This window comes from Panthera uncia, chromosome B1, assembly GCF_023721935.1.
Source record: "Panthera uncia isolate 11264 chromosome B1, Puncia_PCG_1.0, whole genome shotgun sequence".
In the NCBI taxonomy this organism is placed as follows: Eukaryota; Metazoa; Chordata; class Mammalia; order Carnivora; family Felidae; genus Panthera; species Panthera uncia.
In genome coordinates this window covers 57,684,664-57,709,609 of record NC_064811.1, presented here as the reverse complement: position 1 = coordinate 57,709,609, position 24,946 = coordinate 57,684,664, and the positions used below count along the sequence as shown (strand labels likewise).

At 37.4% G+C, this 24,946-nt stretch overlaps 1 protein-coding gene and 1 long non-coding RNA gene across 5 annotated transcripts in view; one reads left to right on the top strand and one right to left on the bottom strand.

The window, feature by feature from the left end:
• LOC125922807 (cytochrome c oxidase assembly protein COX18, mitochondrial) overlaps positions 1-21,649 on the top strand; it is a 46,525-nt gene extending 24,876 nt beyond the window's left edge. Inside the window, exons 8-10 of one of the 3 annotated variants that reach the window (XM_049630609.1) lie at positions 17,359-17,529; positions 17,919-18,070; positions 21,520-21,649. The gene's annotated coding sequence lies outside the window, so the exon portion shown is untranslated. Of the gene's footprint in view, positions 1-17,358; positions 17,530-17,918; positions 18,563-21,519 lie in introns of those variants that run through there. The other 2 variants (XM_049630610.1, XM_049630611.1) reach the window with 2 other exon arrangements.
• Positions 2-21,996, bottom strand: LOC125922808 (uncharacterized). 2 transcript variants are annotated; one of them, XR_007457799.1, is made up of 4 exons: positions 21,720-21,996; positions 21,266-21,390; positions 7,405-7,546; positions 2-269 (listed from the first exon to the last, which is right to left on the bottom strand). It is a non-coding gene; the product is annotated as an uncharacterized LOC125922808 (long non-coding RNA). The 2 variants fall into 2 exon arrangements; XR_007457798.1 differs by lacking the exon at positions 2-269 and adding an exon at positions 317-2,024.
• Between the last annotated feature and the right edge of the window lie 2,950 nt (positions 21,997-24,946).

Below are 24,946 nucleotides of genomic sequence, written 5' to 3'. Positions count from 1 at the left end.
ACAACAACAACACACACACACACACAAAAAACAGAGTTGCAAATGAGGTTCATTCAGCTCTCAGTTCAGGTTTGCACTATAGTTTAACCCATATAACATCCATTGGGGGTGAGAACTTAAGAATGACTTTCTTTATTTTACCCATTTCATTCTCCATTCATGTAGGTGAGCTTTCACTTATAGCCTCCAATGGGGGCAGGGAGGGTGGTGGCATAAGTCCATCCTCTTCATCACAGAATCTCATCTGGACAGTCTTTTTTTAAGTTTATCTTGAGAGAGAAAGCAAGAGGGAGGGGCAGAGAGAGTGAGAGAGAGAATCCCAAGTAGGCACTGCACTGTCAGCTTGGAGCCTGACACAGGGCTCGAACCCATGAACTGTGAGATCATAACCTGAGCCAAAATCAAGGGTTGGATGCTTAACCGACTGAGCCACCCAGGCATCCTGGACTCTCCTTGAGCTATTCCCATGGTCCTTGATCCTCTTAACTACTTCTCTTTCATCCTAATCCCAACCTACTCTGTTGTGGGTGCTCCTGAAATAGGTCTCCTTTTCTGTTCCCCAAGATTTCTGTGCTGGACAGGTCCAGAAGATAGAGGAGGGTAAAAGTGCTAGTCTGGCTGGAAAGTAGAATATAAATTTTAAAAAGATCTGACACTTTATATTATAGATGTTTATTTCCTATCAACATATCCCTTTCCTTTTATATCTTACATTAAAAGCCTGTCCTCTGCCCAGCACAGACAGCCCGCATTCTATCACCTAGGTGTAGAAGCTTTCAGCTTCCAGGAAATAGGGATGGGTGAAAGAAAAACTCACCTCACTATGTCAAACAAAAAATAAGGTGGCAAATGTTAGCTTGGTCAACTTCCTGACACCAATTTACAAACTTCACATCCACTATCTTTACCCCCACTTTCTCTCCTGGTACTATAAAACACATGTCTTTTTTTATTATTTATTATTATGTATCATTTGTTACTCTTTTTTTGATGATCCCTCCAGCAGGGACCTCACTGCCATGCTTAACTTAATGGTTCTCCTCCATCATCCAGCATTGCTTAATCTGTATCTTTCAGTATTCCATGTTACTCTCTCTCCCTCCTATCTCTCTTCTCCCATTCATACTCATTTTATTTATAAGTCATTCATACTAGCTGTCTCCACTCTCTCATTCTTCATTTCCCCCCAGTTTTCATCACTTTGACCTTTTGATTTGTGCTCTAGTTCACTAATTTGTTCTTCAGCTGTCTCTGTCCTTCAGGTGTGTCTACTCAGTTCATCTACTGAGTTTTATTTCAGTTACAGAATTTTAAATCATAACTAGTCTTATAAATTTTTGCACCAGCCTATTTTGCTACAAGAATATGGTATCTTTTTTTATTAACGCTTCTAAAGATATTAATTATACTTTAAAAATCACTCTCGGGGCACCTGGGTGGCTCACTTGGTTCAGTGTCTAACTTCAGCTCAGGTCATGATCTCATGGTTCATGAGTTCGAGCCCCAAGTTGGGCTCTGTGCTGACAGCTCAGAGCCTGGAGCCTTCTTCAGATTCTATGTCTCCCTTCCTCTTTGCCCCTCCCCTGCTCATGCTCTGTCTCTCTCTTTCTCCCAAAAATAAACATTAAAAAAAAAAAAAGAAAGAAAAATCACTCTCAGTTTGTTGTATTTATTTTATTTCCTCAGGAGTTAGTTCTGTGTATTTGGATTTATGCTTATGTTTCAGGGTGTGATTTTTGCTTAACTATTTGGTGATTCTTGGTTGTGTTTTTGTCTTTGACTTAACTTTCTCTGCTAGCTTCTGTTATTGTAGCATCTTCCAGTAATTATGAGGAAAAGATACCAGGTCTTCTATGGAGAGTGCTCCTTGTAACTCTTGGGTGTAGCTAGCCATTCAGGACATAGCTTTGCTTTGTGTGAGGGCACGGCAAGAGGACAGCTGTCTGGGAACCAGGAAGTAGGTTCTCAGCAGACACCAAATCTTCTGGCATCTCATCTGATCTTGAATTTCCCAGTCACCAGAACTGTGAGAAATAAATTTCTACTGTCTATAAGCCACCCAGTCCATGTATTCTGCTATAGCAGCTGGGGCGGATTAAGACAGCATCTGAGTTGGTATAAGTCAAGATTAGAAAACTCACCACCAGCCTTCTTCAAGTATTCAGGAATCTATTTAAAACTGTCTGAGACAAAGACATCTGAACTTTGAAACGACTGGAATTGTTGCCCAGTTTTTCAACCTTCAGTTATGCTCAGATAGCATATCAGAGACTTCTCACTAAGGATATTCATTTCTGTGTGAAATTAGAAATAATCTTATAGGGCACCTGGGTGGTTAAGCATCTGACGTCAGCTCAGGTCATGATCATGCAGTTCATGAGTTTGATCCCAGTGTTGGGCTCTGTACTGATAGCTCAGAGCCTGGGAGCCTGCTTGGGATTCTGTGTGTCCCTTTCTCTCTGTCCCTCCTCTGCTCACACTCTATCAAAAATAAATAAACATTAAAAAAAAAAAAAAGTAAGAATCTTAAGTTTCCAAAAAAGACAGCTGACTCGATTTTTTCTTGTCTTTATAATGCAATACAGTGGAAATGAATGAGGCTGATGGAGAAGATAATGTCATTGAAATATTCATGACAAAATTAATGAGATAAAATCACATTATAAAACAATATGTGCAGAGATTCTTTAAAAGGAAAAGCTAGGGGCACCTGGGTGGCTCATTCGGTTAAATGTCTGACTCTTGATTTCATCTCAGATCAAGATCTCATGGTTTGTGAGATTGAGCCCTGTGTCAGGCTCTGTGCTGACAGTGCAGAGCCTACTTGGGATTCTCTCTTCTTCTCTCTCTGTCCCTCCCATGCCTATGCTCACACTCTCTTATTTAAGTAAATAAACTTAAAAAAAAAAAAAAAGAAAAGTTAAATGCTTATAGAAAGGATAAACCACAAAATATAAAGTGATATTTTCAAGATGTTAAGATTTGGGGGATTTATATAGCCTTTTCTGTGAAGCTAAAATTTATTTAGTGAAATGTATTACTTTTGTCATCATAAAAAGTGTTGTTGTACACACATTTTCAGAAATCTATCTATTTGGATAAATCAAAATCCTATATAATTGTTCTGGATCATTAAATAACATCCTAATTCTTTCATGCACAATTGTAGTTTTAATGAGTTGCTATAATAATTTAGGTGATTAATTAAAGATTGAGCTAAAATTATACCACTTAGGAGACTCATGATCAACTTATGGTAAAACAAGAAAACAATGTCTAATGTTGAGCCTTTTATTCTTTAAATTTTCGTTTTTGTATCTTATAGCAATAGCAAGATAGCAATTGCAGCAGTGGGTAGGTGGGCACAGTTCTGAGAAAAATATTGCAGAAGTGGTTCTTCATTGCCAGCAGAAGTTCGTTGCTCACCCTGCAGGCTGTCTTAGGCAGTAGCCCAACACTGCCCACTAGTGGTTTGTAGAAACAAAGCATCAATGCCAATAAAGGGCAGGTGTTTTGCGTAAGCTTTCTTATACCTAGGACTTTTAAATTAGAATGAAAAGTTGTTTATGCTTATAGAGTTTTGCAATTCATAATAAACAGCCTCCTTATTTTATAGATGAGAAAACTGAGAAGTTAAATGAATAGCCTTAGATCCCACAGCTACATCGTAATAAAGATGGGAGTGGAACCTGGGACTCCATTGTCCCTAGCCAACATAATTTTTGCCAATCTGAGCTACCTTAGCTTTAAATTGGTTGGCTTAGAAGTCCAAGGTATTTGTCAAACATAGTCCTGAGTTGTAGACTCAATTATGCACAGGAAGCTCATGGCTCCTCATTATTTTCAGCCATCCCTTAACTTTGCCTGGTGATTTGTGATACTTTGGATATAGATAGACCTTTGAATTTTGGGGACCTATTTATTTATTCAAGTTAATGTTACATAGATGAGATGTGCAGATGGTTAATTTAAAACATCACCCAGATATTTGGTTATTGCTGATGAGATAAAGCCAGCACAGGAAGGCTAAACTTTCTGGAAATGCACTCCTTGTCCCTGATAACAATGGTAACTGGCAGAGTCTAATAACATTTATTGCAGACATATTTTCATTATTAAAAGGGCATGTTGTTTGTTGAGTTAAGGCTTATGTGGAATTATTATGGTTTCACTTTCCTGATCTCCTTGACACCCACAAGTAGAATTGTGGCCTTTATGTTGTGCATTTTCTTGTGGAAGAGGCACAAGTGAAGAAACCACAAAGGTGTTAACAAGTGAGATGGTGATACAGCAAGTCTAACAATTTGACAGGATGTGTATATTTGCATATCTCCTCTTGATTTGGTCTTACTTCCTCCCCCGACTGCATTTAGATATGGGAGCACTTGATTAATTTTCAAGTCTGTGATTAGAGGGAAACTCAACTGCATTTTGAACTGACTTGTAGATAGAGTTCACTGAAGTGAGAGTCAGACTTATGATTAATGCCTCTAGGTGGTGCCTGTGACCTGTATTTGGATTCAGTAGCTTATCAGAGACAGGAAGAATACTATAGAGGAGTGTGTGTGTGTGTGTGTGTGTGTGTGTGTGTGTGTGTTCCACTTTACAAGCTCTGTAGGGAAACAGTGTTAAAGACCAAAGAGTGAGCTTGGGGACCCTTTGTGGTTACTCAGTTTTTATTTTTCCAATATCCTTTGTTTTTTCCCTCCTGGGAAGGAGAATTCACGAAGTTGACATAAAGAAGGAGGTGAAACCCAAGGAAGAAATTTGGAATTTTTAAAACTTACGACTAGCAGTTTATGTTTTTAGGGGTGAAAAAAATGACTCTTTCATGTATATATTGCATCTAATATTTGTCTAATAAGCATATGCAGAAGGCATTCTGTTAGCATGCTACTCTTTTTCTGTGATGTGTCTCTATAGCCAGTCTTTTTCTCTCCCTTTGTTTTAGCCCTCTCTACTGTTTGCAGCTTGGGAAGGTTGATTTGATCACTCAGGTGTTTTTTTCTGAGTTGACCTCCTGTGTGATCTGGAGGTTCTGTTAGTGTTACAGTGTAACTAAGGTGTATGTCCATGTATTAGTCTAGAAAGCAGAGCTGGAAGGACCTTTAGAGATCAGCAAGGAAAGGAGTTTTCAAATTCTCCGTTTGTGTGATCAATAACATTTCAAGCACAGATTGCCTAATCATATCTTGGGTTTAGAATAATTAAATAAAACAAACAAATAAAAAGGTCGCATAAGTCTGTAATTAACAGAGCCTGGATTGAATTAACAGAGGCTCTCAACTGTTTACAGATTTCATAAAATCATACAGATTTTATGGTATCATTCTACCATATCCACTCTTTCAGTGAATTTCAGTGGATTTTCAGTGATTTCATAGACCAAAAATTTGGGGAGTCAGTTTAGGATTGGCAGTGTTTTACTTAGGACATTAAAGCCACCCCTAATATCATGTCACCACTACTTCACAAAAGAAGAGATATTTTAACACCATGTGGGTAAGAAGGATTTAATCTCAGAATTGATGACAGTCTTTCGATTTAGTAATATATGTAAAACTCTACATTGTTCATTTCACCAAGGACAAATGAGCTCCTCTTAGTTTATTGGTAATCCATGAGCAGCAGTAGAGAACTATCTAGGACAGTCTCTTCATTTTTTGGGTGGAGAAACTGAGACCCAAATAAATTGACTTGTTTAAGGTCATATGTCTTGCAAGTAGCAGAGAAATGAGTTTTCCTTATTAGTTCAATAGTTAGAAAATTGGATGGCCCTTTCCCCATTTTTCTTTTTTTCTGCTGTTGCTGAGCGAAGGACACATACAAAAGCTAAGAAAAGGCAGTGTATGTCAGGCAGAAAATAGATCCCATAGTGGAATTTTCAATTCTATGTCATAATGGTATTTTTATTTTCTATGAAATCTAACTTGTTTCTTTTTTTCCTTTGTCATCTGTTTCCTTCTTTTCCAGGTTTCCCCCAAGATTTACAGAGGTATAATTGAAAAATAGAAGTGCATATATATAAGGTGAACAACATGATGATGTGATAAGCATATACAATGTGAAATGCTTATCACAATCAAGATAATTAACACATCCATCACCTCACATAGATACCATTTTTTGTGTGTGTCGTCCATTTTGTTTGTGAATCCCGTTTAGAAATATATCAGTACGTATTTAAGAGAAAGGAATAATGTTTACTGAGTACTTGCTCAATTACAGGGATTTTGCTAGGTGTTTTGCATAGTTATTTAATCTTTGCCTGTCTCACAGCAACATCTGAGATCTGGATGAATAACATTAAATGCCAAAATTTCCCACACCATTGATTTTCCTCCTGTTCGGTATTTTCTTTAGAAATACAGAACCGTATCTTCTTGCCATCTGGAATTAATTGTATTATTGCCTATATATCTACACATTCTCCCTCGGTCTTCATTTTACTACAGCTGTGGTCAAAGGAGGGGCTTTTTAGAATTACCAGACAGTGCTGGTGGAGGGAAATAAATCAAGATGAGCTGCATTTGTATGCAAATTAATGAAGGGGAAGGAGAATCAAGTCAATGAATGCCATTTCCTCTTTGGGAATCATTCCCCATGTAGCAAAATGGGTGAAAGTTCCCAAGTAACCAGTCTTCACTAATATGACCACCAGGGGGTGTTCAATACTGTCAGATTCTGGTGGTTCTATCTCCAGCAAAATCACAGCACAAGTTTTCTGTAATTATGTCTTTTCTCTCTGTCCATCCTTTCTGCTTTAGAATGGGATCATGAGGCAGATGTTTTATCTTTACTATTCCTTGACTTTTGGAGCTTTAATAATATTCCATAGAAAATAAGTAGTCCTTTTATGAGATTAGACTATATATTATACATGAAATTTTGAATTTACTAGTTACGTTGACCATTGCTTCTTAGACTTACTAGTTACCTTAACCATTCTAGAACCCTCCATGAAATGATGGAGGATAAACATGCCACTGGAAGGCCCTCTGCCTCTCACCTTTAATTTTCTCATTTTATTTCATTTGGTTCCAGGCCATCCTTTACATCCACATTTAAATTCCTTTCTTCTTAATAAAATATTTTCTGGCTATTTGATTCTAGAGAACTTTCTTCTAAACTCCTACAGTTCCTAATTCTCCACATAGTCCTGTATTGTCTAACACCATTAGCTTCTGCATTGTTGCTTTCTTTCCTCTAGAAGGTTAAGAACTCCTGGAGGAAAAGCCCTGCAAAACCTTTTCCTCAGGCCACAACAGTGTAGGAGTGAAACTGTGGTCTCAATGACCATGGCAAGACATATTTTCAGGCTTCATCCTCACCCACTGTGTGAGAACTCCACCTCCCCCAGATGTGTCCAAACTAGCTCTACAGGTCTGCCTGAGCTTACTTCACCTGTCGGTCGCTGTCAGGAGGAGCTGGTTCTGGCTCCTCTCTCCTTCAGGGATGCTGTTGCTGGGGCCACAAGAAGCATCTAGAGTCTCTGCTGTTGCATCTGCAGTGCTAACCAGCAAGCTGGTCTCCTCTCCGGTTCCTCCTGCAGAACAAGATTTTAGTGCTTATTGACCTTTATTTACACTTTTTTTTTTTTTTTTTAATGAACAGCTATCTCTCTTTTTTTCTCCAGTTTACAAAATCCAAGGCCCTTAACAAAAAGTTTTAAATACAGAAATGTTTTTCTCTGTGTTGAGGCATTAGTGTATGTGTGCGTGTGTATATGTGTGTGTGTTTACCTAAGACTTTTTGTTTTTATGAAACAGGTATATTACTGTATACTTTAAATAATTTATTTCACAAAAGCCTGTGTCCATAAAGTAAAACAGTCTTTCTATGAAACATTCAAGTAACAATGGCTTGGGCACCAACCAGACACAGGAGCAAAAAATTCACGCTTTTCCCTGGGTGTTTTTTTCCAAATATCTTGAAACTTGCCAAGGTCTCTTATACTCTTACCTCAATTCCATTCCCTAGTTGCTTACCCACAGCTGCCTTCTGAAACTGAATACAGCCCTGAGGGCCATAGGCTGCATTCCTAAGCCCCAGGAGAATTCTGCTATGAACTCTACTGTACCCAGGCATTTCCTCAATGTGGAGGCACCACTGTCATGGTGTTCCTAATGGCCTACTGCTCCTGGTGAAAATATCTATGGATCCACACTTTGAGGTTTGAAAGAGGATACTTCTCAGCATCATGCTTCATTGAGGTGCCCACAGTAAAAATACATGCCTCAAGCTAAATAATTTTTGATTCACTTATTGATTCATTGACTCACATGTTTTTTTCTTTCATTCAAGAAAAATGTTCAATGAGCATGAACTCCATGTCAGGGACAGTGCTAAAGAGCTGGATAGACATTGCCCATCTGGTGTCCTCAGAGGACCTGGGGGTGGTGGTGGTAAGAGGCTGTGTTGGAACAGGTTCCAGCATTAGATACACACCGGTCCTGAAACCCACTTTCCTTTCAATGACTTTGGCCTTAGGTCTCAGTTTGGGTGATCCGTGGCCTAACCTTTCTTATGTGAGTTTCCTTGTGGACAACACCTTATCTTGTTGACATCTGGCTTGGGTTTGGATATCTCCATCCTCTCCCACCCTAGCTCATCAGACATGTTTTTATATCTTTGACTCTCTCAAGAGTATGGCTTTGGGATTCATTTCATTTTTTACCAGGATGCCCTTTTACTTCATACACATTTATAAAAGCAAATGGTTCTACTCTACCAAAAAGACCTGGGCTCTAAATTCAGTTACTGTGTTGAGAGAGACATAATTCTTTTAATCTACAGAATCTGAGCCCTGATTCAGATGTAATATCTTGTAATAACTGTGTATATAATTTTGAATTCTTTTTCTCCTCCTTTCTTCCTCCTAACTTAACTTTATATATAATAAATGCTAGCAGATATTATTAAGATTCTTGAAAACATATTTTAAAACCTGCATAATCACCCATTGTGTGAATGTCCCATAAATGATTTCACCATATGATTGGGGAGTTTGTGTTTTGTTTGTAAATTTTTGCTGTTATATAAAAAATCTTGTGATGAGAAACTTCAGATATAAATCTCAGTCCACACGTATTTCCTTAGGAATAACTTCTAAGAGTAGAGTTACTTATTAAACAGGAAACTTTTTTCCATAATTTTTCACCAATTTTTCTTTCTGCCAGCAATGTATGAGAACTATCCCACTGCATCTTTATTAACTTTTAGCATGTATTATTTTGGCATTTTGATAGAGGCATTGTTTTAATTTATATTTTTTGATTACCACTAAGAATGTACATTTTAATATGTTTGTTGGCTTTTGTATTTCTATTAGTTTTTAATGCTTTTCATGATGATTTATGAGCTTGCTTTATATGGTAAAAATACAATGGCCCTTTGTCCTAATTGTGCCAAGAGTTCTTTCTCCATTATGTTGTCTTTTCATTTTGGTTATAGCATTTTTGATGTGTATAAACTTAAAATTTTTATATGTCCAAATTTTTTCATATTTTTTGTGATTTCCTGACAAGTATAATTTACATCCAAATATCAGCAAAATATTCACATATTTTTCTATTTAATTGTTTTATTTTAAAGCCATTTTAAAAACATGAAGTTTACTAGATTTTATAGAATCTATCTCTTCCTCAAAGATTGATCTAGTGTACCTTACATTCTTTGTTGAATAATTAATTTTCCCTCTTGTTATGATGTTGACTTTATGATATGTTCTTTTATGAATGATGGTTATTCTGAGTTTGTCAATTTTGTTTTAGTAATCTGCCTGTCTCCCAGTACAACACTGACTTAATTACTATGATTTTGTTTTTAAGTTTATTTATTTATTTATTTAGAGATAGAAACAGCATGAGTGGGGAGAGGCAGAGCGAGAGAGAGAGAGAGAGAGAGAGAGAGAGAGAGAGAGAATCCTAAGCAGACTTCACACTGCCAGCCCAGAGCCTGATGTGGGGCTCAAACTCACCAAACCATGAGATCATGACCTGAGCCGAAACCAAGAGTCGGACGCTTAACTGACTGAGCCACCCAGGTGCTCCAGTATGATTTTACAATAAATGCTAATATTTGGTAAAGCAAGACTCCTTTATTATTGCATTAAGAAGTTACTCTGCACTCTTGTCTATTTATAGTTCTAGGCTAAATTTAGAATAATTTTATCCAGTTGGGATTTCTCATTATTCCATTCAAAAAGTGTTTATGGAGTCCTTCACCGTGCCAGGCATTCCTTATTCTAGGTGCTGGGGAATGGAATGCACTTGTGTCCAAGATAGACAATCACTGCTGTCGTGGGGTTCATGATCTCTCAGAGGAGACAGACGGTAGACAAATAAAGGAATGGCTGTACGGTGCAGTATCAGGTGGCGTTGGTGTGACAAACAAAAAAGCAGGGCAACGGCAGAGAATGATGGAGATGGTGTTAGAGAATGTTGTTCAAGAATATTTCTACGAGGAGGCCATGAGAGAGTGAGTGGAAAAGAGTAGTCACAGGTAGAGGGATCATGGGTTCCTGGTGCCAGAGGAGCGGGAGGAAGGCTTGTGTGATCCGAAGGAATGAGGGGTTATAGGGATGAGGTCAGGAATGGAGTCAAGGGCCAGATCATGTGCAGCCCTGTAGGGCCTGAAGAATACTTTGGATTTTAGCAAGTATTTTGATTAAGATTATGAAACATTTATAACTTACTTTGGGAAAGAGTTGATATATTTTCAGAATTCCATTTTTCCTTTGAAGAAAGTAGTCTCTTACCATGTTTTCGTTTCCTTTTATCCCTTCACCTCCTTCTACTTTACACTTTATAGTAAAAATATGTCATTTTGTTTGTGTAGGTTCCTCACATGTTTTTGGGTCATTTCTAGATATTTTATATATGCTTCATGGTACTGTCAGTGGAATATATATTCTATTGTATTTTCTAACATACTTTCTGGTGTACAAGAAAATGTGGATATACATTGTATATCTTACACTTGAGTACTGAATTTGAAATTTTCGATTAATTCTTTACCAGTTTTGTGTAAACAGTTTTAATTTCATCTTCCATCATAATGACAGTATGTCCTCTCCATTTACATAGCTCTACCAGATCAAGAGTGATATTGGATAGATATCTTTGCCTATTTACTATTTATGTAAACGCCTCTAGATTTATTTTTAATATAAGGTTATTATTTTAGAATATTTATTTGCACATTAAATAATTTCCTTCTAGTTCTAGCTCTTAAAAGTTACTTTTTTCCCTGTAAGAATGATTTACTGACTTTCAGATTCCTTGTTAGCATCTTTTGATGATTGTATGGCTTTTGTTCTTTGACTTGCAGATTTAAGGAAAGATTTCTAGAAAAAAAAAAAGATTTGTAGATTTCCTAATATTAAACAATTATTGGACCCTTTAAATCAATGCTGTTCAGGGGCGCCTGGGTGGCTCATTCGGCTAAGCATCTGACTTCGGCTCAGGTCATGATCCCACAGTCCATGAGTTCAAGCCCCGTGTCGAGCTCTGTGCTGACAGCTCGGAACCCGGAGCCTGCTTCAGATTCTGTGTCTCCCTCTCTCTGACCCTCCCCTGTTCATGCTCTGTCTTTCTTTGTCTCAAAAATAAATAAACGTTAAAAAAAATTTAAATCAATGCCGCTCAATTATGGTAGATGTTTGCTCTAGTCTACTGATCAATTTACTTTGTTCTTATTTTATTTGGTCCTTGTCAAATTCACATAAGTAAGACCAATTTATAACTTTTGTATTTTGGACTCACTTTGGTCACCTTTGCTATTTTGGTTATGAAATTAACTGGATCACCTACCAGTAAAAATGTCTGGTCCTAAAATCTTTTACTGGATATAATTAGATGATAACCTTCAATTTCTTCAAAGCTTATCGATCTTCTCCTGTTTGATATTTTTCAAGCCAGTTTTGATTCCATATATTTTTCCTCTCAACCTTTTATTTCATTGAGATTTGGGGATTTGTCAGCACAGACTTAGTAATTATTTAATTTCAGGAAAATCTCTTTTCATCGTAAGGCCCTTCTTGTCCCTGTAATTTAGACTTGAGACCATAGAGGCAGGACTGGGGTGATCTGAGAGACTGACGTTGGGCTCCACTCATTTGTCCTTATCTCATTATCTATGAACAAATATATTCAGATGGAAGCAAAGGGAGGCAGAAGGAGATGTTTAATTATTGAACATGGATTTCAAAAAAATGCATATTCTGAATACTTTAACAACACAAGGTCTGGTACATGATGTAGACTAGTGTAGATTGATATAGAGGGTTTTGTTGGCAGACCACCTAGGTTTAAAACCAGACTCCATCACTGACTAACTGTTTGACCTTGGGAAAATTGCTGTGCTTCCCTGTGCTCCAGGTTTTTCATTTGTGAAATGAAGATTAATTAATTTGCTGATTCAACAAATATTTATTATATTTATTGAGAGCCACCTATGTGTTAGGCACTGCTTTAAGATCTGCAAATGCCTCAGTAAAAAAAGTACTTGATCTTTGAGTGTATCCTACTTGGAGTTCTTGAGCCTCTTAGATATACAGATTAACTTTCCCCACCTTCATTGAGATATAACTGGCACATAACATTGTGTAACTCTAAGGTGTATAATGTGCTGATTTGATGTACTTACATATTGCAATATGATTATCATCACAGTGTTAGCTAACACCCCATCATTTCGCATAATTGCCATTTCTTTTTTGTGGTGAGAATATTTAAGATTTACTGTTTTAGCAACTTTCAAGTGTACATCATAGGATTGTTATTGATTAATCACAGTGCTGTACATTAGATCCCCAGAATGTATTCATTTTCTAACTAGAAGTTTGTACCCTTTGATGAGCACCTCCCCATTTTCCCTGTCTCCCAGCCCCTGTTAACTACCATTCTGCTCTCTGTCTCTATAAGCTCAGCTTTTATAGATTCCACCTATATCATATAATATTTTTCTTTCTGTGTCTGACTTATTTCACTTAGCTAATGTCCTCAGGGACCATCCATGTTCTTATAAATGGAAGGATTTCCTTCTTTCTCATGGCTGACTAATATTTTATTATGTAGAAATATAATATTCATGTGTACATATTTATGTGTATGTAAATATATATATTTAATACATCTACTTTATCCATTCATCGATCAGTGTTCATTTAGGTTGTTTCTATATCTTGGCTATTGTAAATAATGCTGATATGAACATGGAAGTGCCCATACAACTTCAAGATCCTATTTTCATATCCTTTGGATGTGTACCGAGAAGTGGGATTGCTGGATCATATGGTAGTTCTATTTTAGATTTTTGAGGAACCTCCACACTGTTTTCCATAGTGATTGTACCAATTTACATTCCCACCAGCAGTACACAGGGGTTTTCTTTTCTTCATATCCTCACCAGCAGTTGTTACCTCTAATTTTCTCAAGGATAGCTATTCATTCTAATAGGAATGAGGTGATCTCTTACTGTGGTTTTTAATTTTTTTTAATTTTTATTTATTTTTTATTTTGGGAGAGAGAGAGAAAGGGTCCACAGATCATGGCTTGAGCCAAAATGAAGAGTTGGACACTCAACCAACTGAGCCACCTGGGCACCCCTCAACCTTTTTTTAAAATCAAATTTGAAGTTATTGGTCACTATTTCTTCACATTTTTTTTCTGCCCCTTCCTCTCTGTTCTTTCCTCTGTGACTCCTGTTGTACATACTTTGGTAGCTTGTAGTTTCCCACAGCTGCCAGAAGCTCTGTTCATTTTCTTCATTCATTTTCCTTTCTGTATAATCTCAATTGACCTGTTTCCACATTTTCTGATTCTTCTACCAGTTCTGCCATGAAAAAGTAGTTGGGAGTAACTTTGGGGTGGGCACTTCTTTATAACACATATGGAAGTCCTCTTAAATGACATTTGAGTTGAGACTAGGTCATAATAAAATCTGGTTTCCAAAGGTGATGGGTTATTCTCCAACTGAATTGCAGACTCTCCCTCCATGGGTTGGAGAAGGGGGTTTGATCCTTCCCTGGGCATCTCCACACACCAGTGCACTTGATGGGAATTTCTGTGTTCCTACTTTAGCTCTCCAGATATGCTATACAGACAAGTGTTCTAGTTCTAAGAACTTTATTTTTTAATAACTCGTTGCCAATTGTTCTAAAACCCCTTCCATTTGCAAAGGAACTTTTACGATTTAGGCAGACATGAATTTTTCATAGAGAAGTAGGAGGACTTAATTATAGTTTCAACACACATTGGCATGCTTGGAAGTATCCAAAAGGAAGTCAAAGAATTTTGAGAATTTAAGCCAAGATACTTATTTCATCTTAATAATGTTGTGGCTTGATGTTATTTTACCAGTAAATATTCCCATAAGTATCAGATAATTGGGCTTTATTCTATGGCCTGAAGGCCAATATTCTTGGTGCAACCAACTGAAAGACTGAATTCCAAAAATGGAATTTCTCCATGGAAAATATGTTGTTTCCAGCCCTTGGTATTCACACCTAAGGCGTGTTGGCAGCTGTTCTTTGGCCAGCGGAAACAGGCATGGTGGTACATAAAGGCAGTTTCTATGGAAACCTGAACCCAAATGATACTGGGGCTGTGAAGATCAAAGGCAACACCCTGAATTGTTTGGAGAGCCCAATGAAGGTTTCAGAACTTTATCGTTCTCCACAGAAAACACTACAGCCAAGAATTTGAAATGCTTTCTTCTCCAGGTGCATTAGAACTATGTGCATAAAATAGAAATTTGTAGTTTGCTCATGAATTTATCTGTTCTAATTATTTTACCAGCTATTTTACAACATCCTTCTCTGCCATAAAGAGAACTGTCATCTTCCATTAATGCTGTGATGAATACGGAAGTGTTGATACCACTTCAAGATCCTATTTTCATTTCCTTTGGATGTATACCCAGAAGTGGGATTGCTGGATCATATGGTAGTTCTATTTTTAATTTTCTGAGGAACCTCCACACTGTTTTCCATAGTGATTGTACCAATTTACATTCCCACCAGCAGTACACAGGGGTTTTCTTTTTTTCACATCCTCACCAACAGTTGTTACCTCTTATTTTCTCGAGCATAGCCATTCTAACAGGAATGAGATGATTTTTTACTGTGGTTTTTAAAATTTTTTATTTTAATAAATAAATAAAGCAATAAGACACACAAAATATGCTGAGCCTATAAATTTGGTGGCAGAGATTGATTTATTTTCATAAACCATGGATAATCTATTCAGTGTGTTATTTTTCCCCATACACTCTTCTTCCTATATACAAACACCCATGTTGCCAGATGCACACACAGCTAAACCACAGTTCTACCTGTAAAGAACATTTTGACCTACAGTAGTATTTTCTCACATTAAGTGTCATCCTTACACTGATTCTTTGTTTAGTATTTTGATACAAATCCCATTATCACAACCTTAGCAGAAATTAAAGTGGAAGAAAATATATTCCCATGAACGTGTCTTCCCAAGAGTGCATTTTGTTTTTATTTTGTGGAGCTTGATGTGTACTCGTTTCTTCTGACAAGCTCCCAGTTTATTAAAGTCCTGGTGAATGACAAAGGAGCATTTTCTTCCTGGCTAGTGCAGATTGTCAAGATAAAATCTCTGAACATACTACATTTGTCTGTGGGGATTTGCATCCTTAGTTTCAAGGGCCATTTTAGAGTCAAGTGGATATGTTAAGGTTAGTTGAAGTAATCAAAAGCATCATATTCACCATGAAGTAATGAAATGAAGACTGGATATGTTTATGCCAAGATTTATGATTAATTTGTGCACATGAAATATGGAGGGAGGGAATGGTATAATTTGAAGAAGCTCTCTATGAAATACTTATTAAACCTTACAAGGCCTTTACTTCTCATAGACATCCAGAACCAAGTAATCAAGCTACCTAGACCGTATTTATTAGAGTCTAGTTTTCTTAACATTCCTGAAGGGAAAAGTTGCTTTTTCCCACCTTACAGGAGCACTCCATCTCTGCTTCTCCTCTCTGAGACACAGAGTACCAGCCACATTTCCAGGCTGATTCTACATATTTTCTTTACTTTTCACTCCTGCTTTCATCCCTCACCTATGAGGGGCACACTTGCCAGAATCTCCTCTCATCATACCTCTACTTTTTCCTTTCCCCACCACAAACAAAGGACTTTTGACTCAGAATTGTGATAAACCTCAATCTGGAATTTTCACTTTTCTTCTTGCAAAGCATTACGTTTTAATAGTGAGCTATAATATAACTAAGGTTTAAATCAAACTGGCAAATTGGCTGTTTGCCATTTAATACACAGAATCATAGGATGAAAAGATATAGAAGGGAACTTGGAGAGTATTTATCAGTATTTTGCCATCATTTTTCACTAGAGGACTTCTGCAGAGGAAAAAGAGCCAATTCAGCAGATGTCTGGAGGCACAGAGAAAGTTCCAGTCAGAATGAATATAATATATAATGTCTTTGAAGTTCACTATTTTAGCTTTAAAATTTTCTGCAACTTTGAAGTTGATACTAAATTTTACCTTTACTTGTTTTCTAATAAAAGTAGTTCTAGAATTACTTACCATTAAGTATAGTGGTCCCTATTTTTCCTTCACCTTTGTGTAGCATCTAGCACGTATCTTTATACCTTGAGGAGAATGTAAACCCCAATACAAAAAATACAGACTGGACAATTATATCCTATGGTAGGTGAGTAAACTGAGACCTAGAAATGTAGAAATTTGCTTAAGATCACCATGGTAGAATCAACATGAGAATTCAAGTCTAATGGCGTTCAGCCCAGTGAGCTTCTCATCAAACTCAGACATATGTTTCAACCTGATATCTTTTCCACATGTGTTCCTGGAAACTAAGGTTTCTGTAAGTCAGGAACATCTTTGGAACCTGACTGACCTCACTTAACCTGGTTTTCATGCCGTATAAGGATTCCTGAAAAACCACTGTAAGAGTAATTGTGTGTCTATATATGCCTCTTTCAGTAGCTTTGCTCACAAGGGGAGACGTGAGGGTGTGTGTGTGTGTGTGTGTGTGTGTGTGTGATAGCAGGTGAAGTAGGGAAATGGTGAGTGGTGGTGGTGGTGGGTAGCATTCAACAGATCATTTTTTCCCCCATTTTCTGAAACCACTACTTTTTCCTGAAACCCATTAGTCTGGTTTTGGCTTTAAGCTGCTGAAGGAAAGCATTATTCAGGGAGTACTGCAGGGGCTGATTCTTGTGGAACTCATGAGAGTTAGATTTGGCTGATGTCAAAATTTTCATCAGATTTTGAATTTTCAGAGACATTTTGTACTCTGCTTATGAGATTGATATAAATAGTTTTGTTCTCTGTCTCCCAGATAGAAGCATGGATAAAAAGAAGAACTTAATTTGTTCCACATGGAAGATAACAAAATATATTTGAGTGATTGGATGGATGGATCTTTGTGGATAATCATTAATCAAATTTACATAACCATTTTCATGAATAAGGGAAAATTTGCTATTCTAAGCTAAGTTGACAAAAAGAGGTAATACTATGTCCCTTAAAAAATATAATACAAGTGAAATGTACACACTCTAACCAACCAGGTAGAAATAAGGAAAAATCCTTATTGCTTCCTTTCATAGGTGAGATTAGAGAATTCTGACTTTTCTCTTTGGTCAGGTGAACCATTCATAGGTATTATGTGAATGCCTTTATCAAATAATCCTGGACTTCTCAGGATACCTATTTCAGTGCCAGCCACTCAGATAGAAGTTGGGAATATAAAAATAGCTAAGGTCAGTTGTGCCTCAAGTTTCTTACAGTCCATTGGAAAGACAAGTACATGAATAACTAACCATAGTATAACACAACAAAGTTTTATGCTGGTGGTACAAATGAGAAGAGAGATTCTGTTAATTGTTGTTACTGCAGGGGGCTACAGAGGGTTTCACTGAGAAGATAAGTTGTAATGCAAGGATGTATTAACTTGGAAGTGGAAAAGTGGAAGGAGAAAAGCGATGGCAAGGCGATGGTTGGAAATGGGAGTGCGCCATGATCTGTTGAGGAAATGGCAAAGAAAAAAGGTAAGTGCAGGTTCGACCAAGAAGGGCACTTATGGCATGCCAGCATGAACCTGGGAGCCAGCCAAGGTTTTAAACCGAGAAATCATTGATTGGGTTTGGGCTCTTTAAAAAGCTATCTCTGACAAGAGCTTGTAGAATCGATTGGGTGGTGGGTGGTGTGAGAAGATTAGAGAGAGGGGGACCAGTGTTATCTAATTCTGTAACCCTTTTTTCTTTTCATACAAACTCAAAAGTTGCTAAAAATAAAGGAAGGTTTTAGAAAAGCTGATTTTATCTCTGATAGGTGAGGTGACAATAAATAGAGATAAAATGAAGTTGCATGCAATGAGAAGGGGAAGTGCAGGTGCAGGAATTGTGTGAGGAAAGACTAAAAATCTCTTTAAAACAAGACATTCAGAAACAGTGATTTGTCCAAGGTTGTAGGGATGTTGGAAGCCATCACAAAATGATCCTTTAGCCAATTAGAGAAGAGTGAGAGAGCAGTGAGAAGACATATCCGTATTGTGTATTTATTCCATATGATGTAATGTTAAATGAAAAAAGATATAAATTTTTTTTAAGTAAACATACTCTCTGCCCTCACATAATCACAGCCTCCCACAGTACCAGCATCCCATATTAGAGTGGTACATTTCTTGCAGTTGACGAACCTACACTGACACGTTACTGTCCCTCAAAGCTTTGTAGTCCACATTAGGGTTCCCTCTTGGTGTTGCACATTCTGTGGATTTTGACAAATGTACAATGACATGTATCTACTATTATAGTTTATTACAGAATAGTTTCACTGCCCTAAAAATCTTTTGTGCTTTTTAACACTTTTATATAATAATCATAACATTTTAAAGACATATATATGATATATATGTACGAAAGATTGGAACTAAATTGAGCAGCATGTTTTAAGAGTGCTGATTCAGATTTCCTGCTCACTTATAGATTCATATTTCTTGCTTGGCCACAGGACATACTAATGTCCTTTCCTACGATCTGGCCATTTACTAGATCACTCTAGGCCCATTGGGCATGTTTTATCATTAGGCCTAAATAACAGCGAAACAGGATTACTTGTGACAGGAGACAGTTCCAGTTTTTCATGAATGTTTACAATTCATTAAAATATGTGGGGGAAAAGGCTTCATTTAATCCAAGAGCAGTGAAATAAACATGTTAAGAACATCTAAATAATTTCAATATATTCATTTTTGTGTTGGGGGAGGACAGTCATTTAGAGTCCCAGGCTCTGATATCTCCCATACTCTCAGACCCTATAGCAGCAGTGTGAAGGTGTTAAAATCCAGCATACCTGTTCTCTGCAAAGCAGTTATGGTAGTGATAGGGTGGTATTGGGGCATGGGTTGTATATGTGAAGAATCAGGTTCTGTGACTTTAAAAAAGTATAATTACCTACATGGCAGGGAAAAAAATTGAAACATTTAAAGAGAAAAAATGGTGCAGGGAAAAAACATTCTAGGAAAAAACACCTAATAATCTAAATAAACTAGATGACTCTCATCATCTTTTGTTCCTTTTAACTCTGGGAGTATCCTGGTTGGAGCAAACGAATAAAAATAAGAAATAAAATATTGTTCAGTTATGAATGGGACAAAAAGGGATTTCCATAGTATTCTTTAAATGGCAACGATAACTTTTTCTGAAGATAGATGGATACTTGTAAGGTTACAGCTGGGATAGATCATGTTCAGGGATAGTTTTGGAAAATAAAAAGCTGATATTTTAAATAAATACAAAATTGGAAGATTAAAAAAGGAAATGATTGGTTGTGTTTTGCTGCAAGAAAGAATAATTCTAAGAATGCTTTTTCTTTTGTCTATCTACCATCTACTTCCTATGAATTAAATATATGAATGTCTTCTTCAGAACATTGGAATGCCACCTTTTAGAATAATTTCCATTTTTTGGTAAAGGTGTTTAAATAAAGACATGTTTGGGCTATGCTTGAGAAGGCAGGAAAGATTTGGCTGTATTGAAATTTATATCCAGCTATAAATCCAGTATCTTTACCTCTTGATTTTTAAAGGCAGTGGTGAAAGGGAGCACAGCATGTGGTGAATTATGAATGAAGACATGAAAGGATTTCTTGGTCTGATGTGAAGCCAGTTCCTCCCCCACCACACTCTGTTTCTGGAGTTGTCTTGAGTCCATTATAAATATGACTCTAGTGAACCATACAAATATCTCCTTTGGAGTGTTATGCACAGTGTTAATATGTAGTCTATCCCTGAGATGCTTTTGTGCAAATAAGAAGTGCTACTTAATAAAAATCAGTGTGTGCAAGGGTACAAACTAAATATCAAACCTTCAAAGCGTCTTCATGACAGAGATTACCAATTCTGACTCTAATTCATTATTTATATAGCAAAAGCATGTGGGAGTATGTGTGAGCAGCAGTAGAGGAGTGGGGAGAATCTTCCTGTTCACATCAAAGGTGTTAGGATACCAGGGACTGTTATCAGGATTCCTTTTTGAAAAGGAGTCTCCAAGACTTTCGGGGAAAGCTAGCTAACTAACTCTCCAACTAACTAACAGCAGTGAAGGGATTCGCTGAACTGGACACTTGTGCTGTGAGTACCCTTCTAAATATATGTTATACTTAACAAAGTTTACATTAAAAAATAGTGGTGAGTGCTTTGGGATTAGCAGGCACCTAGGCCACTTGGATTAAGGCACTTAATTGAGAAAGACAATTATTGACTGCTAGTGTCTGGTGAATATAGGTAGGCAACTCAGGTGGAGATAGCTGACAACTGGTCCTAAAGCTTGGGATCTGGTTTGCTACTGGGGAGAAATGGTTTTGAGAACATCATGTATAAATATTCTCCAACACTGCTCTGTGTCAATGTGTCCCACGTAACACCAGGAAGGGGACTGTAAACATTGAAATAGCAATTGGCTCTTTAGTTGCCAAACAAATACTTTTACGTGTCGGGATGGATCCTTGTGTGCTGGAAAGAGAAATTTATCAAAGGTGAGATATCAGAATTAGTTAAAAAGTGGGCCAGCAATAGTAGAAGCATGGCTGCCAGGAGAAGAGAATGGAAGTGACAGCAGCAAACACAGAGGATATAATCCAAGGAGAAAATGATCCCTGTAGGACTCAATGAGACAGAGAAGCTTTCAGGATTTGAAAGAATAATTCAGAGCTCAATATTCAAATGCCACTAGGATTCTTACCTACACACTTGATTGTCCCTGTAACTTCCTCCTCCTCAGAATAGCCCTTCTCCTACAAGTGACCTGGGAAAACAGGGATTATATTCCAGTTGCCATTTTGATTGTCATCAAATCTTGGTTGTTTCCTGATTGGAATGATTTCAGAAAATAAGGTTTATATTTTAAATTAAAATAGCCAGAGTGGGTGGGGTGGACTTTATTTAAAATATGTACATGTTTAATAAATATATTTATAATTTAATGTATTTATTTAGGGTATTGTGCTAAGTGTTGAGTGGAGTACCAAGAAGTTAAGACCCAGTCTTCTCTTGCAAGAAATCTAGTGAAAGAACTGGTAAGTAGTCATCTGTTTCCAGATTTTCACATCTAGGATTGGGTGGTGGTGGTAAATTATTCAAGATAGGCTAACTGGTGTAAAAACAAAACAAAACAATTCCCAGATTGAGCTACTTACATGTCATATTTTATTGCAGGTCAGTGGAGGTGAAAGGATCATTTACACTCTTTCTATTCCATGCCTCTTACATCACAAAGGGCCTTGGAGTCTTCTATGGGATCCTCTGCATCTGAGCTTCCGTTAGGGTCAGGCCTGGAAGATTTTTATACAGTCTAAGCCTGAATGTCACTTCACTTCATTCTAATGGCCTCACGACCCACTGATTACAAGGAGGTCTGAGAAATGCCGTCTTTCTGCATTCCCAGAGGGAAACAAAGTGGGGTCTAGATGGCATACAACATAATCTTGTGCCATCAGAAGGGATCTCTCAGGCTTATTTTTTCTAATTTCTGAGAGTTTGAATTGGATTTGCTTTTCAGCCATTAAATTTCCCGCCTTTTAATAGGAAATAGAAGCAGGGAAGACAACACTTATCAAATATCTACTGTACATATACATGAAATCAATTAGCCCTTAACCAATCTACTGAGATGGGTATGGTTCTGGGTTACATATGTAGTTGCTGAGGCTGGGAGAGGGTAGGCAGCTTGTTCAAGGACACTAGCTAGAGATCAGTGGAAGAAGTGTTTAGATCTGCATGTCTGTTTCCAAGGCATTTATTCTTCTATTATCTCTGAAGTAGGAAGTTTAGCTAAGGAACAAATACTTGTTGAATTAATTAAAAAGATAAAAGAATTAAGTTACGAAAAAAGGCAAAAGTAAGCAATGAAGAAAAAATTTTAAGAAACATTTATGGGGTTTAATAATTTTTTTTTTTAAGTAAATGTATGCTTAGAATTATAAGAAAAAGGTGCTCAGCACTTAGCTGTTGTCCCACCCTTCAACTAAACCTAGGGAGCAGTGACTAGTTCGTTCGTTCTCTCTCTTTCTTTCTTTCTTTCTTTCTTTCCTTGTTTCTTTCTTTATTTCTTTTCTTTTTTTTTTTACCATTCATTCAGCAACTATTTAATGGAAGCTTAGCATGTATGCATCATGAGGATCAGGGATGAAGAAGACAAACATAATTCTTTCTTACACAAAGCAAGCATACACACACCTAAGCCTTAAACACCACTCTCATGTAGCTTTTGTTGGGTTTGAGCAGCCCTTTCTCTTCAGGTGCTGCACTTGAAATCTGCTGATCAATATCTTTGTTCTTTCAAAGCAGAGGGGAGACGTCCTTCTTAGAAAGTAGTGTTTTGAGAATTCTCTCTGTGGGGAAGCACAGTAATAAGAGACTTGTTCTGTATTCCTGAATGCTTCCAAACAGCAGTCTGCTTTTCTAGAAATTGTTGGATGGCTTCTCCCAGGCACAGGGGGGAGCTCAACATTTAAGAATCCTACCCCAAAGCGTCTTTGGAATGGAGTGGTTAAATTGGTTCTTGAAGGTTGAAATGTATCTTTTCAGCTCTGCAAAATCAGCTTCCTTCATGCTTGTATTCTTCCTTTTCAACCAAATGCTGTGATTTTGTACTTGCCAAATTGATCTGTGGCAGAAAGGAGACTCCCAAAAGCTGGAGATAAAGAGGAGGAAATGTCAGGTGCTAGCCAGATTTTTTTCATTAACTCTGCAGCCGGGGAGTCCCTGAGTAAAAACCATACAAGTTAAACTCAGCATTATAGAAGAATTGTCATTATTTGTTTTAAAGCTAAGATTCTAATTATAATTTTAATACATATTGACATACTAAAATAATCTATAGTACAATTAATTTTTAAATCAGGTTATATTTAATGTGTTCAGTAGCTGGTGTAGATGATCCTTTTAGATACAGACTCTCTTCCTGAAGTTTTCTGAAATGTCAGTTTGGAAAAGCACTTTCTTGTATTTAAATTCTCTGTCACTTTCAAAAATTATTAAATCCCAGCAGTGTTTCTTGAATTTTTCCCAGAAATACTCACTTTGTCTTGTTGTATAGTTAAATTATTGTTTCTTTTTCAATCATTCAACAAATAATCATTCAGCATCTCCTGTGTAGCAGTTCCTGTACTAGGTGCTTTGGAACCATCTATGAGCCAACTGGTAAAAGTCCTTGCCCTTTACCTGAGTTCTAGCAGAAGGAGATAGACAATAAACAATAAGTGTATTAGGTAGATGATGTCGGGGCGCCTGGGTGGCGCAGTCGGTTAAGCGTCCGACTTCAGCCAGGTCACGATCTCGCGGTCCGTGAGTTCGAGCCCCGCGTCAGGCTCTGGGCTGATGGCTCGGAGCCTGGAGCCTGTTTCCGATTCTGTGTCTCCCTCTCTCTCTGCCCCTCCCCCGTTCATGCTCTGTCTCTCTCTGTCCCAAAAATAAAAAATTAAAAACGGTAGATGATGTCGTTCACTTATTTGGGCATAAGCCTCCTTCATTGAAAAGGTGACTTTAGAACTAAGACTTGAAGGAGATGAGGAAGTATCCCAGTGGAAACCTCGAGGGAGAGACTTCCAGACAGCAAGAGCACTCATTGCAAAGGCCCTGAGGCAGGAGTATGCTTGGCATACTTGAGGAACAGTGAGGAGTTGAGTGCCCAGAGCAGAGAGAGCCAGGGGAGAGGAGTTCAGAGTGGTACTGTGGGCCAGATAGAGGGTGGGGTGGGTGTAGGCTATTGTAAAGACCTGGGCTTTTGTGCTGAAGGGGATGAGGACTCATTGCAAGTTTTTGACCATAGTAGGAACATGATCTTTCCCTATTTTCCTCTGTTCTTATACTTATTTGCTTTTGGGCATTTTTGTAATATTTATAATAGTGTTATTAGTAGGCTCTAGTCATGAGTATATTCAAATTTTTATCTGGTATGTTGCCTACAAAATGCAAAATCAGATACTGCAACAGCTTATTATATAAGCAAACAATACTCTATTTGTGGATTCTAAGTGGCCAGGGGATTTCTGTATTCTGATTGGTTGACTTTGTGACTCAGTCAGTCCAAATATCATCCCTGATGCAACTTTTTAGAGTGCAGATTTTAGTAACCAATCTTACAGTGAAGCAATGTTTGCATATTTTATAACTTATTAGATTCTATTTTTTTCTAGATGGATCTCTGAACATTTACATTTTAATAAACTTCCCCCAGAAGAATACATTCTTCCTGCACACAGTGGCTCCCTTACATGTTTGAAAATATGAGCAAGCTTATATTTTGTATTTTATGCCCACTTCCCTTCTGTGAATGAAGTATGTGACTTCACGTTCTGTATTTTCCAGTTAGGTTCAGAGGGTGTTTTTGGATCTTGCTTCAGGCCCACGGACTAGAGAGGCT